The 16,070-nt window shown below is 37.9% G+C and overlaps 1 protein-coding gene across 2 annotated transcripts in view; it reads left to right on the forward strand.

The window, feature by feature from the left end:
- The first annotated feature begins 642 nt into the window (after window positions 1–642).
- The window catches only part of zgc:172282 (leucine-rich repeat and fibronectin type III domain-containing protein 1-like protein), a 128,683-nt gene continuing 113,255 nt past the window's right edge, over window positions 643–16,070 (forward strand). The window contains exon 1 of one of the 2 annotated variants that reach the window (XM_056262457.1): window positions 643–1,339. The gene's annotated coding sequence lies outside the window, so the exon portion shown is untranslated. The remainder of the gene's footprint in view (window positions 1,340–16,070) is intronic. The other variant, XR_008808151.1, reaches the window with a different exon arrangement.

Here is a 16,070-nt window from a genome sequence, read left to right on the forward strand (position 1 = left end):
ATAGTGTTGTCACGATACTGACATTTTTTAACTTCCATAGGATATCTCGAGAAAGATCGATATTCGATACCATATTCGATACAACAGGAAAAGCTGCCAAATATAGCCTACCGCAATACAGAAAATGTGGGTGATTTTGTTGTTATAGCTTTCACACAGCTCAGGGAGGCTTTATTTAAATCGTTGAACTAGATTAAAAAAAAAATAATAATAAGTAAAAGTCCGAAATAAACATATATATATATATATATATATATATATATATATATATATATATATATTTATATATATATATATATAAAATAGAAATAAAGAGACAAAATGGAATAAACATGGCTTTATCTAAAAGAGGTATTCAGGAAAGAAATACTACAGAAATGAAAGTAGTCAAATGTAAAATAAATAGTAAGCAAATCATTAATGAATAATTTATGGAATCAAAATCCCCATCCCTCTGCCGGAGACACGCTTGGTAAATGCTTTACAAACAGTCATACAAATCAGGCACAAAATCTGTTTCTAAACGTGTCGAGTTCCTGTGCGCTGTCCTTGGTGCTGAACAAGCACTGACATTTGAATCACCGCGCCTGTGCTTCTTCGGTCAGATTATCGTTTATTCGCACCCGCGCTCACGTGCTAGGTAACCATTTCAGCACTATCCGTTAGTTTCAACTGAGTTCAGTTCCCCTATCGTATTCTGAGTAATGATGTGTCCTTTTTACCTCTTACCAAGCTCAAAGTCACAAGTTTCGTCCATCCCCACTGACAGAAAAGCCTGTTTGTGTGCATGTAAAGGAGCAGCGCTTCAGGCGGAGGCATGCATGCTTATTGGCAGTGAGCCGTGAAGATCTACCCCAATAACGCCCACTCTCCAGCATGCTCCAAGACGAGCAGACGCTTCGTGTGTATTTGTCTTCTAACTCACCCATCTATCAGGATGATATTGCAAGAGGGTTCCTACTCGAGGATCTACTCCTCTGACGGATTGGATTGTCCTGTATTTCAGCAGCATATGGATATGTATTCTTTATTGCCAGGTGAAACTGAAAAGCCAAGGAAACTAGATATCTGATTCGACGCACCTGGGAAAGGGTCGAACACGAGAATGGGAACTATTTTTGCGAGAAAGCAAAAGTAACGGTAAATTGTAACGCGTAAAGAAAATGAAAGCATCTTGTTTTTTGGTGCACATTGTTAAGAACATTAAGGTACTGTGCAACCGTACCGAACCTGTCTGATCTTTAATGCCGCTTTAATTAGAGCTATCCCACCCTGTCCTCACCAAACGACCACCGGCTGGCACTTTACACCGGAGGACAAGGAGCATCGCAGAGGAAAGGTAAGCTTTTCTTAAAAGACTCTCTAGATTGTTGGAATTAATTGACTGTGCAGCACAAACTATTTCTCTCTGTTCGGCTTCTTTTTTCTTTTTTCTTTTTTTTTTGCCGATCTTTTGATTTCAGATTAATCTCAAGCACAATCTGAAGACTATAGGTTGTTATTATTATAAGTAGTGTGATGTGCGTCCCAGTGCAAAGATCTCTATGTGTTTCTTTCGATGCTGAGTAATGGTCAGCAATGCACCAGAGCTACGACTCTCCCCATCGTGAATTTGATAGCTCACTTTCTCCTCTTTATTTGCATATGCAATTACTTGAATGTTTGCATCGGTGCAAGGACTTATGTAAAATGATGGTATGAAATGATGCGAAATTGTGTTTAGACAAACGATATGCTGTAATAGTCCTTCTAATTCTAATGTTAGGGTTAGGGTTGTGGGTTAGTTCTGCCTGACAAGATATTTTACCCATGGTGGTAGCACACCCTGATAGGGTTTTCTGCATGACAAGATGTTCTACCCACGTTTTCAGCAGGGTTTTTTTCTCTCTCCTTGGCTAGATGTTTTACCATTTTAAAGACTACTAAAGGTATTAAATACACCAGACCTCTGTTACAACACTAATTTAATTTAACAGCAAAGATGTGTCCAATTACCAGGGGAAAACAATATGTATACAGTATTCTGAATCACTGCAGGTCATCAAAACCATGTTATTTGTCTTCAATGTGCATATGGATTTCTTGACATTTCATTCTAATGCAAAAAATGTCCTGCGAGAATCACCATGAAGCCATTAGGTGGCATGTGTCATTGTTGTTTCATGATGCATTAACAAACACTGTTCTACATTAGTTCAATGATACATTTTAGTGTTGTTCTATCCCCCCTTACTTCTCTCTTCTTCACAACCAAAGACCAGAAATTGGAGGAGTTTTGAATGTCAAGTTGCAAAGCTCATGTAATGTCTTATTCTTGTCCACAGGTAGGGGGTGTAGATGCATGCGTGTTCTGTATCGCCTATAGCTCATGTAGCCTGAAAACATTTGAGTCACGTTAGGTGCAGGTGGTTATTTCATAACCGGGTCTTAATTTAATCCGTATGTGCTGTTAGCAAACATACGTTTCTCTTTCCCTTTAACGTCCTTCACCGTCCAAGTTGTGTTTCTTTTGTGCCATATTTAATTTTACGATGATATGCGAATGAAAAAAATTCTTACTTAGTGTTAATATATTAGTCAGTTGTATTTTTAACCACATGCAGCTAGTTTATTGCATTCTCCCTTATATAAGATATTGGATGCTGGATGGTTGGTGAGGTGACATTCAAATATAACACGGCAGGACAAATGAAATGCATGCGTGTTGTGCGAATCTCCAGAACTGTATTTGGGACCAATAGGCACATGGCACTGTTTTAGGAGTCACCATTTATCTGTGAGAACTGGGCTTGCAGAACAGTCTGGTTTTGCTGCATCTGTCACAGCGAACACAGTATGGCTATGTTCTGTCTGCTGCATCATGATGCATTCCCTGTTGCGTGAAATGAAGAAGTGACTTTTGAATTAGATTGCTTTGCAAGATTTTTTTTTTTTTACAGCATTTTTAGAGTTTCTCCTAGTGTCAAATGAGCAGTGTGAACACTCATGGCAGAAAAGGGCTCACTAAAAAAAGCCTAAAATGGCACTGATTGGACTTCTACTCTCCTGGTGAAACCTTTCTGAGCTTATCGCTGTCCAAATGATCCTGTTCGAAAGGGACTGTTTTTGAGAGTCTTTTTGAGCAAAAGATCTTCTAGAGAAATAATAACCTCATCCGGATTCCTCCAACTGAGCTGTGCAAATCTAATGGTTTTGGGGGGGAAATCAGTCGTGTCTTTTTTAATGTAATTATAAGTTATTTGTCATTTATTTGCACATTTATTTACTTATTTAATCATTAGTTGTTTATGTGATACTGAAGACTGGAGTAATGGCCAAAAAAAAAATGCAGTGTTGACATCAGAGGAATAAATTACATGTTAGGATACATTCAAATTGAAAACCAGTATCTTAAATTGTAATAATATTTCACAATACTACTGTTTTTACTGTATTTTGAACAAATAATCACTATGATTTTAATTACCAACCATGATTTTAAACAAAAAAGAAAATGATCTATTCAAATTATTTATAGACTATTCAAATTATTTATTTATTTATTTATTTCCAGATACTTTGGTCACACTTAAGTTTAGGGGTCCAATTCTCACTATTAACTAACTATTAACTAGGGCTTTTGCCTCAATAAACTCCTAATTACTGCTTATTAATAGTTAGTAAGGTAGTTGTTAAGTTTAGGTATTGGGTATGATTGTAGAATATCATGCAGAATAAGGCATTAATATGTCCTTTATAAGTACTTATAATCAGCCAATATCCTAGTAATATTTGTGCTGCTAATAAGCAACTAGTTAATAGTGAGAATTGGACCCTAAACTAAAGTGTTACCAATACATTTTAAAAAATTGATTTCCACATCAACTGTAAGCGATTTACGTTAGTCAGTTTTATTGGTTTCATGGTGTCACTAAATGTAATTTAACCACCGGTTGTTGCGTAATTCCATAAGTGCCAAGTGCGTTTGAGAGGAATGTTTCCGATTTCTCCTTTTCCCGCTCCTTCTCTGCCATCCATCATGAGCCAAAGCGCACACCAAATATGCAGACGAGGCCGTATTCCGAGTGTGAGCTCAAGATTGAACACTCCATCCCGGGCTTTTCAAACAGACTGTCATATTTTCAGCAGGTGGTAGGACCAGGGTGCACACTCCAATCTCCAGGGAGAAAGACAGAGAGTGGGCTCACTGTGAAGCAGAGTGGTGCTCAGGGATGATTGGAATGGAAGTAGAGAGCAGGGGCGAGGAAGAGGAAGAGGAAGAGGAAGTCCCCCCCCCCCCCCCCCCCTCTCTCCCTCTCTCCCTCTCCCTCTCCCTGTGGTGCAGAGTTCTGTATTAACTAGAGGCAGTGATGAGTGGGGTGTGCAATTACCCTCAGGCCTCCGTCACGCCACAGAAGCCTCGGCTTGCGGCTAATTGCTCCGATGTATTAGCCTGTGTGTTGCTCTTCTATTACTTATTACTCTTCCTCCTCCCCCTCTGCCGGCGAACACGCTAAATGAACTCTCGCCACTTTTGAGTTGATGCCCGACAACAGACTTTTCGCCAATGGAGCTTAAACGGCCAGACGTGTAATTTTCCAGTTGATCTGGTCTGGAAGCCAACACGGATACACAATGCGGGCAGCGAGATGGAGGCGAGGCTGTAATATGGGTGGGGAGCGAAGCGGAGTAAAGGATGGAGGAGGTCAGGCCTGTTCTTCCATTATGTTGTAAGCACATCAATATTCTGCTTAAACATTTCACACCTCAGCAAAATCAATGGCTCTCTGCTAGACCTGAGGAGGCTACTAAAGCTTGTGGGCTTTAAAGGCTAATGTGTTTATCTTTGGTATTAGCGACAACTCACTACAAATTTTTTTTGTCCGTCTTGTTTTATTGTAAGAATGTGAGTCAGCGATCAGACTTTCCTTCAATTAATTTTCCTTTAACGTCGGATAGGAGGCCAGCAGATCCTGAACCAGCAACTGTTACTGCCCACCAGAAAGCTGGCAAAAAGGTTGAAATCCATAATGAAGGTGCAGCAGGAAGAGCAATGAGAAATTTAACTTTAGTTACGGTTTTCGATGAAGGGCAAAATAAACGAGGAGAAGCGTAGTGTCATTCCGCAGACATTTCTATTCGGACAGGATTACATTTCTCAGAGGACCCTGAGTTAGAGGGGGGCAAAAAGTAGGTGATTTGCTATTTTTTTTGGTTGTGTGAGGAAAAAAACACAGACGCGTTTGATTTCAGAGGATTAAAATCACAAAGTATGTCTTTGAAAATACAAATTAACCTGACCTCCTCAGGGAAAACTAGTCCTGTCCAAAAAAGGGCTTAAAAACAAGAGCTTTCACAGTATGCAGTTACCGCTGTTCTCACTGGAGTACTCACATTTGGAATAATACAAGGATTTGGCAGTTACTTTTTGTATGAAACCAGTTGTAATCAGGATCCAAAATAAGTCATGCCTACCAATGGCAGGCGAATAGAGAAAATGTGCTGTACTTATTATTTTTTTTAACCAGACAATTTTTTATTTATTTTTTATAATTAATTCTGTTTATTTTAAATAATATATATTGTAATTATTTTCAGTCTGAATTATTCGCGGTTCAGGCGGTGTAGAGTTATGAGGTTTTACCGACAGTCTGAGGATTCAATGAAGTTACAAAGTTTAGTCACAAGCTCTTTTTAAGACTTTTCATTCGTTAAATAGCCTATTTGCAAAACCCACAGACAGACATAAATGGTGACCAATAGTAATGATATAAGAATAAAAATAAAAATGGCAAAATATGAAGATTCAAGGTTTACACCAGACAGCGATGATATGATTAATCATAATTCAATTTATTGTTCATCCTGTCCCTATGTAATCGTTTTGCTGTTTGCTATTTTTCTCTAGGCTACATAAAGTATTTTTCGGTGAAGAAATTGAACCTCTTACAAAAACAGACGTGATTTTAAAACTCGTATTTTATTGTTTGATTCTTTGCTCTTGACAAACGTACATTTTGTACCCTGATTTTAATGTCACTTGTTATTCAAGAATTTAAAGTTATATACTTTATTCCAAAACACAGAACTGTAAAAGGTTCCTAGTGTTTCATATATTAAAAATGCATGTTGATAGTGTTTGATCCAGTCCTTACCAACAGTTCTTCACGCACCATAAGCAGTTTTAAATTCCAAATGTATGATAATTATATGAAATATGACCCAGAAAATGTAGCCTTTGGCTCTCTCAGTTCAAATCCAGTGTTCAGTATATCTTCAGCATTGTTTCTGTTGGTATAATTAAGGTTTGCTTAAGTGCACTTTATGTATTTGTCCTGCACTCCAAAGTCCTCCATTGATCTACGGTTACAGCCAGTGAAACCACAGCCAAAGCCTTTACTAATCCATTCTGGGGTTCCTGCAGAGAAACAGATCCAGCACTGTGGGAAACCATCACTTCCTATTTGGCCTTTCAAGGATGACCGATCCCTACAGTCTGTCTTCTTCTTTCCTTGGCTCAATGAAAATCATTTTATGACAGTGTCTCGGCACATTCGTGTCCACTGCTGCCTGACTGACGCTGGGTCTGCCGTTAAGTTACAGTGAACGCTCTGCCTTCTTCATTCGGGACTGATCAGCAGTTATTTGCCCTCCAATAAAGAGATTGATTTTGGCATATAGGGAAATGGTGGAGCATGATCACATGACCACAAAACAGAGACAATCATACTCAGACATGTTGCACACAATAAAAAAATCGATCAGATTTTTTGCTAGTAAATTTAACAAATAACTGCTAGTACAACAACTTTTCAAGAAAAATCATTTTTGCAGTGTAGTCAAGCTCACTTTTGTCATTTTATTGGGAATTTTTGGTATTAATATTGGGAACTGTGGCATGCAAATTGCATTCAGCGCAGATTGTGTGGATTATTTTGCTCTTTTACCTGTATAATGTCATCTTTTGTGCCAGTGTCAGTCCTTGAAAGTTGACATTCAGAAACTTTAGGCTCTACTTTAAAGACATTTCTAGTTCTCACTAGTCAAAACCAAAGAAAACTCGTCTTTTCATACCCGTATCCTTAAGAAACCCAGCCATAAAGTTGAATTCTCTAACTCTTCTTTTTATCTTCGTTTCATAATAGTAACGAATCATGCATGCGCCTGGAGCCGAGAAAGTTTAAGTGACTCAGTGGTTTGAGATAGTAGGATTTGAATAGGGTGGGTTGTTTTGTTCAAAGGGTGACATTCTTAGCACAGAGTCACTTTCCCTTATCAGGCCAAAAAGTGTGAAGCATCTTTCTTAAATATAACAAAGATATGCCTCGTGAAGTGAAGGTTGAGCATTTAAACCCTAAAATAGTTTCGGTTTAATGTGCAAAAACAGCCAGCAACCTGTGTTCATAAGGTGATTTCTCAAAGAGTGAGACAGCTATCTCAGTGGTGTTATATTGCTCTGTTTGAGTGGTCGAATTACCCGAACTTCTGACTCAGCCAATAGCGTGACCTTAGAGCAGGATTCGAGGTTAAATTGGGTTGGAGAGATTTCATTGGCAAAATCCGGTCATTAGAATAGAAATCAATGCGGTCAGGTGTTTCGCCTCAGGGTGAAAAAGTTACCCATGCAGATTTCACTAGTATTTAATTTCGTTATACAAATTTGCCCTTTTGACCAACAGAAAGCTGCTTGGTTTGAAAGTGACTTCTCTACCCTATAGACAATGGACAGTGGATCTTGTTTTGCCCAGTTTTAGTTTTGGCGAACTAAAATAACCCTCTTTATATTTCACAATGTCTATCATAATTGCGACTTTATATCTGCCAGTGAGACTTTATAATTCCAATGTGACTTTACTACATTTCTCACAGTGGGACTTCATATCTCATAATGGGTGATATAGCCTTAATATGAACTATATCTCACAATTATCTTTTTTATTTTTTATCTCTGTAGGCAGAAAGTAGCTTTCCTTTTCGGCAGACTCTGATAGAGACAACAGTTTCCGCCTAGGGCGCCCCTCTGTCGTGATGGGCAGAAGGGGCTTTGGGAAGCATTTGGGGAAGCTTTTTTGGAAATTGCATTATTTTTTTTCAGTTCCCTTTGGTGCTACTAACTGCATGGAAAATACCCAGTATGCCTTCACTTCATTGAGTAAGTAAAGAGGTTGCCAAAGTGAATTTTTACAGTTGTCTCTGCTTCCCGTTGATTTTTCTATTCATCATTTCCCAGCTCATTGAGATGTGTGAGTAGCTGTCATACACAGTGAGATATTGTAAACCCCAAAAAACAGAGCATCCTGAAATGGATTTTATCTCCGCAGTGTTTTACCGGTTGGCGTGTAACTGCACGGAGAAGTGTGTTTATCAGCATTTTCTCTTGACACAATTGTCTCCAGCTGCACCTCCAGTGGTGATGGAGTCAATCATCCATGACCTTCGACTACACCTTTCTCTGTCTCTCTCTTTCTGTCTCCGGAGTTATCTTTCAGTCTCTCGGTACAGCTAAGCTCAGCTTTGCTTCTTTCTATGCCATACAGAAAAAAATAGAAATGTTTTCAGTGACCATCTGCCTGTTCTCATTGGCGGGTGAGGCGGGTCAGATTATGGGATTCATATAGACATCCGGCGGGATGGCTTTTGCTTCTGTTCCAGTCCTTCCTCTGCCCAAATGCATACAGATGTGCCGCTCAGGGTTACATAGCAGGGGCTTCTCTCTTGAGCTGTGGATTTATTGAAAGTGATACAGCTGATATGTTGCAAGGGATGGTTTGTATGTGTGTTTTGTGGGTATTCGTCGGTAGGATTGCACTTTGGGGCGGATCAACGTTCCCAAAAGGGGTCGATGGCAGATTACTGCCGTAATCTAGGAAAAACAACGCCACGTTTCAGGGGCGATTTCTAGAATCTTGGTCTTAGAAGGGCTCTACCCCCTATACCTGAGCATGAGCTGATGTGGCTGAGAGGGTATTTCTTGCCTGAAGTTACGTGTTAGAATCTTGCTCTGATAGACTGGGAATTAAAACAGCATGTACAGTAGTAGTTATGTTTCCATTGAAAGTTGCGAATTTAACTTGTGCGAAAAATGAGAATTTTGCACAAATTAGCATCTGGTTTAAGACATGTTTTTTTGGGGGCATTAAATAATGGCGCAAATACCAGTAAATCGACTAGAGCAAACCTTAGTAAATCAACTAGCATGATTCATTTAAATCCTCTCCTCCCATAAATTTTGAGTCTGAAACTCTTACAAATGCATAATAACTGTGCCCACGCCTTTCCAGCGCTAATTTTTCCACTGCGTGTCTTTAGTAAATCCTGACAGTAGTTTTTTAACTCCAAAACAGGGTTTGCTTTGTTAGTAAATCTGGCCCTATGTGATCAAGATGAAAATCCCTAATTATTTGATATTTTAAGGGACTTATTGATATTGACATACAGTCATTAAGATCTGCAGGGTTCTTCTCTATGATATCATTTCCTGTTATTTATTTATTTATTTTCCTGCATGTTGGTGCATCACATGACTTTGCTGATCACACTGCATGACTCGAATTTGAGTGTTGTAATTTATAAATATGCATTAAATAAACATATTGTAATTAGTAACTAATATATGAAATTTCACAAATAAACATAATCAAGTCAAAAGGAAATAAGAATAAAACATGATCCCAAACAAACTGTACATAACAAAAAATATCAATTTCAGGGCAGTTTTATTACCCTGATTTGTATCATATATTTGTTTTAAACAAGTAATTGTGATTTTTTTCCCCCTTCATAATTGTGACTTTATATGTTACAATGTGAAGTTATATTTTACAGTTGTGACTATTTCTCATAAGTCTCATAATGTGACTATCTCGCTATGTAACTTTATCTCACGATGTACAATTGTCAATTTATTTCTGATTTAAATCTGTCACAGTGTGACTTTGTGGTTGTGACTCATCATGTCAGTGATCCATATAACGGTTGCAAATTTTCTTGCATTTTATATAGCGATTTCATTGGAAAGGAGAAATGGAGCGTGCTTGTCTGACAGCTGTGTTACGAACAGTGCGCTGGTCACCTACAGTATGATCGAGAATGTCACTGTTTAGTGATCAGACTTTTTAATGGTGGTAAAGTGAGTATTCGGAGTGAAAAGCATGTTTAAATAGGGTCTAGCTACTTGTATGGACACTGTACATGAGGACTAATGTCATAGGAACAATAATGGCGTGGGAACAGGATTGAGAGAGGTAAAGAGAGCGAGGCTGCCCCAGCTGCTCTTCAATCAGATCCTGTCTGGCCTGGATACTTAATGCCGATCATATGATTTAATGCTAGATTAAGCACATGCTTGACAGCCAAAATGCCCCCTCTCTTAGCTAAGAGTCACTCAGGGTTTATTGGCCTCAAACAACTCTTAATCTGCCCCCACTGCTGAATTATCACAAACCCATTTCACCAAAACACAATCCAGAGTGATGCAGGAGAGGTTTTTTTGTTTGTTTTGTTTTTACCCATTTGTGCTTTTGACCTTGGATCCATAAATGCAATGTTACAAGTTCAGCCTGTAATGCGTATTGGGCAGGATCTAGGAATGACTTGAAAGCCATTAAATGGCTTCTCTGTGCCTGGCCTCAGTTTTCACAGTTTCAAAGAGTGCAAACAAGAAGCCTTTTTAGAGTAGAGCAAAACTAATCCTACCCACCTCCCCTTATGTAGCACTGACTTGATTGCTACTATGCAGAGCACACAATGTGTAATCGACCACAGGATCTAACACTGATGAGTCAACACACATCGTTATGCAATACAAGTGCCTGAGTCATGTGATGCTTCCACTTTTCAGAAACTGTGTCTGTATTCATCTATAGCCCATAATCTATCAGAGCAAAACAACTAATTTAGCATTTAGCATTGTTGTTCTAATTTATGGACGCCCATTTCCGCCTCAGTGTAAAAAAGAACAACGGTGATTGTGACTTTATTTCTCATAATTGTGACTGCATATCTCACACAGGGCTTGTCATTAAAGGGGTCATATAATGCCATTTTTGTACAAGCTAATATGATTCTTTAGGGTCTAAATTAAAAGTTTGTAATATACTTTAATCAAAAATTCTCATTAGTATTGTAAGAAAACACTTATTTTACTTGGTCAAAAACAGCTCTGTTTTCAGCACGCCGTTTCAGTGCATATGACTTTAAATGATAATGAGCTTTGCTCACCCCGCCTCTCTGTTCTGTGCATACACCGTTTGTAACACAATAACACAATAACCATAACGCGTTGTTCAGTATAAACGTGGGATTATGAATTATATTGAGAACGTCATACATAGAAAACATGCCGTAATGTACCCTGAGTGTAAACCTTAGACGCATTCATTGTGAAGTGTGCAGCTAGCGATTTGCAAAGATTAGTATATTAATAAAGTTTAATAAAACGTTACACTCACTTCCGTTCTTCTGGAGATTCAGCAGGAACACGAATATCTGGTACCGATCTTTTTTCATGAGCAGCTTCTTAGCAAATCCAGCTTTATACTGATCCTCGTTTATAAAGCAGTCTGGTGTGTGAAATGATTCGCACAAATATGAGAGCATTGATGTTGCTCGTGGGGAATATTCCCTTCGAAAACAAACTCAGCCACTGCGTCTTCAGCGGTTCGGATTTAGGAACATTAAAATTACTGTGTTCGTTATTACACCCAAGAACAGAACACCACAATCGCTTAGACGCCATTCTGCTCATAGACAGTGCTCCAGCATATCAACAATGACCGCGCCGGTCCGCGCGGACTATGATTGACAGCTCACTCATGAGTGAGGACGGGTCTGTGTTGAAACGCTGCTGTCATTCAACAATCGTGGGAGGGGCGTGCGAGCTTGTGACGTCACACGGTCGAACGGCTTGATTTGAGACAGGGGAAAACATATAAGGAGATTAAAACAAAACCACTGGATGGATTTTTATCATTATATGATGGTTGTGTACAGACACTGCCAACACACATTTCAGTACAATCAACTTGTAAAAGTGCATGCACCATTATATGACCCCTTTAACACCCGCATAATGCAGTCACTCCTACTAGGCACTTTGGTTGAATTTTATATATAATATATACATTTTTCAATTGTAGTCTTTTAAAAAGGCATCTGAAATAATAAACTAAGTGCAATGTAGTGTTGTCAAAAATATAGATTTTTTCAATTATTACTGAAATATCTGAAATGCTTCTGATACTAATTTTCCACAGAATAGATGCATGACACCAGCTGCGCTTTCTCCCTCTCTCATCTCTCCGACAGCGAGTTGACACACAAACCTGCCTCCCCTCACTCACTCGTTTCTTTTGCTCCGGATGAATATTGTTGGTGTTACAAGGCTTGAATTTCGGCATTGGATTGTGTGTATTGCACATATTTGACTAATTTCCGCAGATTTTGTGCTCACCTCACACCCAAAGTGCGTGCACATGAAGCCTCTCAGTACTAAATTTTTCGCTGCTTATTGCGCTTGAACAGTCAAATACACACAAAATAATGTCAAAATGCCAGTCTTGGTGAGAATTCACGTAAACACAGTCAGTTATGATTTAGGTGAACGTAAACAGTTGAGAAAGTATAATGTATTTGTGTGTCAGGTCTTAAAGTGACAGCAGCCTAATATACTTGCTGCCAAATTATTAATCAAATTATTATTATTAAGATTTGTACAAACAAAATATGACATTTCCCCCCCATGTTATTGATGTCAAAATTGTGGTCAGTGAAAATCACAATGTGACTATATCTAACTATTGTTGTAACAGAAGTCTCAATGTGACTTTATATCTTACAATTTCTCATATATAAATATTGAGGGCTTACCATATACATTTTTTTAATGTAATGACAAAAACACCTCTTTGCTATAAAATATATCAACACCACCTACCTCTAACAATAGCAGCTAGAAAATCAAAGATTGTTGTTTTTAGTTGTGATACTGCTTATATATTTAAAGGGAGACTCCACCCAAAAACGGTTGTTTGGCACCATTGACTTCCATAGTAGAAAAAAAAATACTATGGAAGTCAATGGTGTCAAAGTCCCAATCGTTCTTCAAAATATCTTCCTTTGTGTTCAGCAGAAGAAAGAAACTCATACAGGTTTGCAACAACTTGAGGGTGAGTAAACGATGACATACTTTTCATTTTTGGGTGGAGTATCCCTTTAACAACCACAATTAGTGGAAAAGGGATTGACTTAATTCTATGTATGTGTCTTTATTTTCTTTTTGCCAATGATACAAACTCTCAGGCAGTGTTCTACTTCTGCACTAGCCGAACAACTGCTGTTGAGATGAATGGCAATGCAAACAGATATCCAGGTTTTACAGATCTCCTTCATTTATACAGGAAGTAAACTGCGCTCATCAAAAAATTTCATTGGGTCTTTAAATTCAAAGGCATAACTGCTAACAGTAGCTCACTTCTCGAATCCTTGTGGAGTGCGACCAATTGTTCTGTTGCCAGTAACATTCGTTGTTATGGAACTATTATACCGCATACTGAAATAAACAAATTTGCACTTTGAGGTTCGAATAGTGCCTTGTTGAACGTGCTGCTAGTCAGACATGGCATTTCCAAGGCAGGGGAGTTAAAACTGTGTCACTTTGATAGAGATAAGAACAACAGAGGCAGCGAATCACGCATCGAGGTGAGAGGTGACTTCGGAGAATGGAGAGGGCAGAGAAGGGTTTCCGAATCTACATGAGTCCACATGTGTCTACTGGTTCCATACAAAGGGCTTTAGTTCTGAGTTGGCAAACAAATGACATAAGGTATAATTTTCTCACTCTCAGCGTGCTTTGTTTTCATTTAACATCCAGATCTGTCGGGTCGCATCTGCTGTGATGATCACGAATCTAAAAAAAGGGGAAGAAAAAAGCATTGTGAACATTCATTTGGAATAACCATTTATTTTTAAATGCAATCACTGCCACAGCGTTTATATATGGCGGAGGAGTAGTTTGAAGTAATGTGTAAAATATGTTAATGAATGTAATTCGGATTTTATTCGCACATTCCTTAAACATAAACACATTTTTAATGTAATAATGCAGCTAGTTTGTAGCTTAATTATTATGCCATTTCCAGGGAACCACTCTAAATGAAACCATGAGCACTTCATATAGATCTCTGAGCAGATATTATGTGCGTACCTGTTGAACAACAATTCGCATGCGCCATTTTCCTTCATTATGCAACTATCCAAAACCACTTCTGCATAAATTTAAGCTGTAAAGATATAAACTCGCAATTCTGACTTTGTTTCTTGCAATTGCAAGTTTATTTCTCGCAATTGCAAATTTTTATCTCGAAATTGTGACTTTATAACACACAATTGTGACTTTATATCACGCAATTGCATGTACTAAAGTCAGAATTGTGAGATATAAACATGCAATTCTGAGAAAAAAAGTTTGCGATTATATTTTTTCGCAATTGCAAGTTTATATCTCACAATTCTGATTTTATAACACTTAATTGTGACTTTATAACACAATTGCTACTTTATATCAAACAATTCTGACTTTATAACTCGCAATTGCGACTTTATATTACACAATTCTGAGACAAAAAGATTCTGAGATGTAAACTCGCTATTGAGAGAAAAAAGTCGCAATTACATTTTTTTTTTTTTTTTTTTGTGGCGGAAACAAGCTTCCATACTTTACATTTTTCCCCAATTGTAAAATCAATGAAGCGATGCATTGTTCTTCTCACATATCCATGTTTCTCAGTATGCTAGGTTCGTCTCTTCCATTCTCTTAATTCACAGTCACTACAATTGGATGTATGATAATGAGTGGGTTGCTTGGTAACTACAATTTGTGTGGCATCTCCCAAAGAACACCTCACAGTCATTAAGTCATTTATTCTGAGCACAAACAGTTTGGATTCCCTGTTCTCGCTCTCGCTCTCTCTCTCGCACATAGCTCAAATGCTGCAGAGTGTGAGAGGCTGGTCATGTGACCGTTTTGGGCACACGCTGACTGAGAAGGGCCTGTGCATACAGTGACACGTCTGTGCGGGGGAATGATGGGATTGGCTGGAATTAAAGAAAACAAGAAAAAAACACAACTAGGTCTGCTGCAAGCTGTCACCATAGTACATGGATAATTAAAAAAAAAAAACACATTAAATCACATTAAATCACAATTAAGAAATATCATATGAGCAATAGTGATGTTATATGAAGCATAATTTATTTTGTATAATTTATTTTGTGTACATTTGTATTTCATTCATTCATTCTATTATTATTATTAACATTATTTATTATTATTTAACCAGATACATTTGAATGATTTTAGACAAAAAAAGAAGGAAAATCTCAATAAGATTTATTTATTTATTTGTTTATCGATCTCTCTCACATTTTCACTTTCATTTGCACTTTTAGAGGTAATACAACATCAACAATAATAATCTTCTGGTTTAAATTTTGATAATGAGATTTTGGAATTAATTATTTACTGAAGCACTATTCCTGTATTGAATTCGTCACTGTGTTGTGGGAAAACCGAGCGGCTCTGTCAGATCTTCTGCAGTATTCAGCAGCAATGATGAATAATAATGTCCAGAGGAAGAACAATGTTTACTGCAGCTAAAGCAATAAAAATATATTTGTGTTATGAAACTATTGCTCACACAGTACACCTGTCTAGTACATTACAACACACTCTAAGAGGAGGTTTTATGAGTATGTGCAAAATACATTTTGTACACAGCCAGTACTCCTTCACAATTTCCTTTTAAGATGGATAGTTGGCATGAGTCCTTGTATGTAGGAGGTGTTGAGTTTTCTAACACCACTTTGCTACTACAATCTTGGTGTTACTAGCTCTACCACACATTAAGACCATGCAATGAGGGTAAGGTTTAAGAAATGTGATATTCCAGTAGTGTTTTGACCAAAGGTGGTAATTTACTTGAAAGCATAATTGACTTGCTTTCAAACTTCAGCAGGTTTTTGCAGGATGTGCAATTTAAAGGGCACAATAATGACAAAATCCCTTTGATTTGCAGGCAGATTTTAAGTCATGT

Source organism: Rhinichthys klamathensis, unplaced genomic scaffold, assembly GCF_029890125.1.
Source record: "Rhinichthys klamathensis goyatoka isolate OS25496 unplaced genomic scaffold, OSU_Roscu_1.1 h1tg000192l_1, whole genome shotgun sequence".
NCBI lineage: Eukaryota > Metazoa > Chordata > Actinopteri > Cypriniformes > Leuciscidae > Rhinichthys > Rhinichthys klamathensis.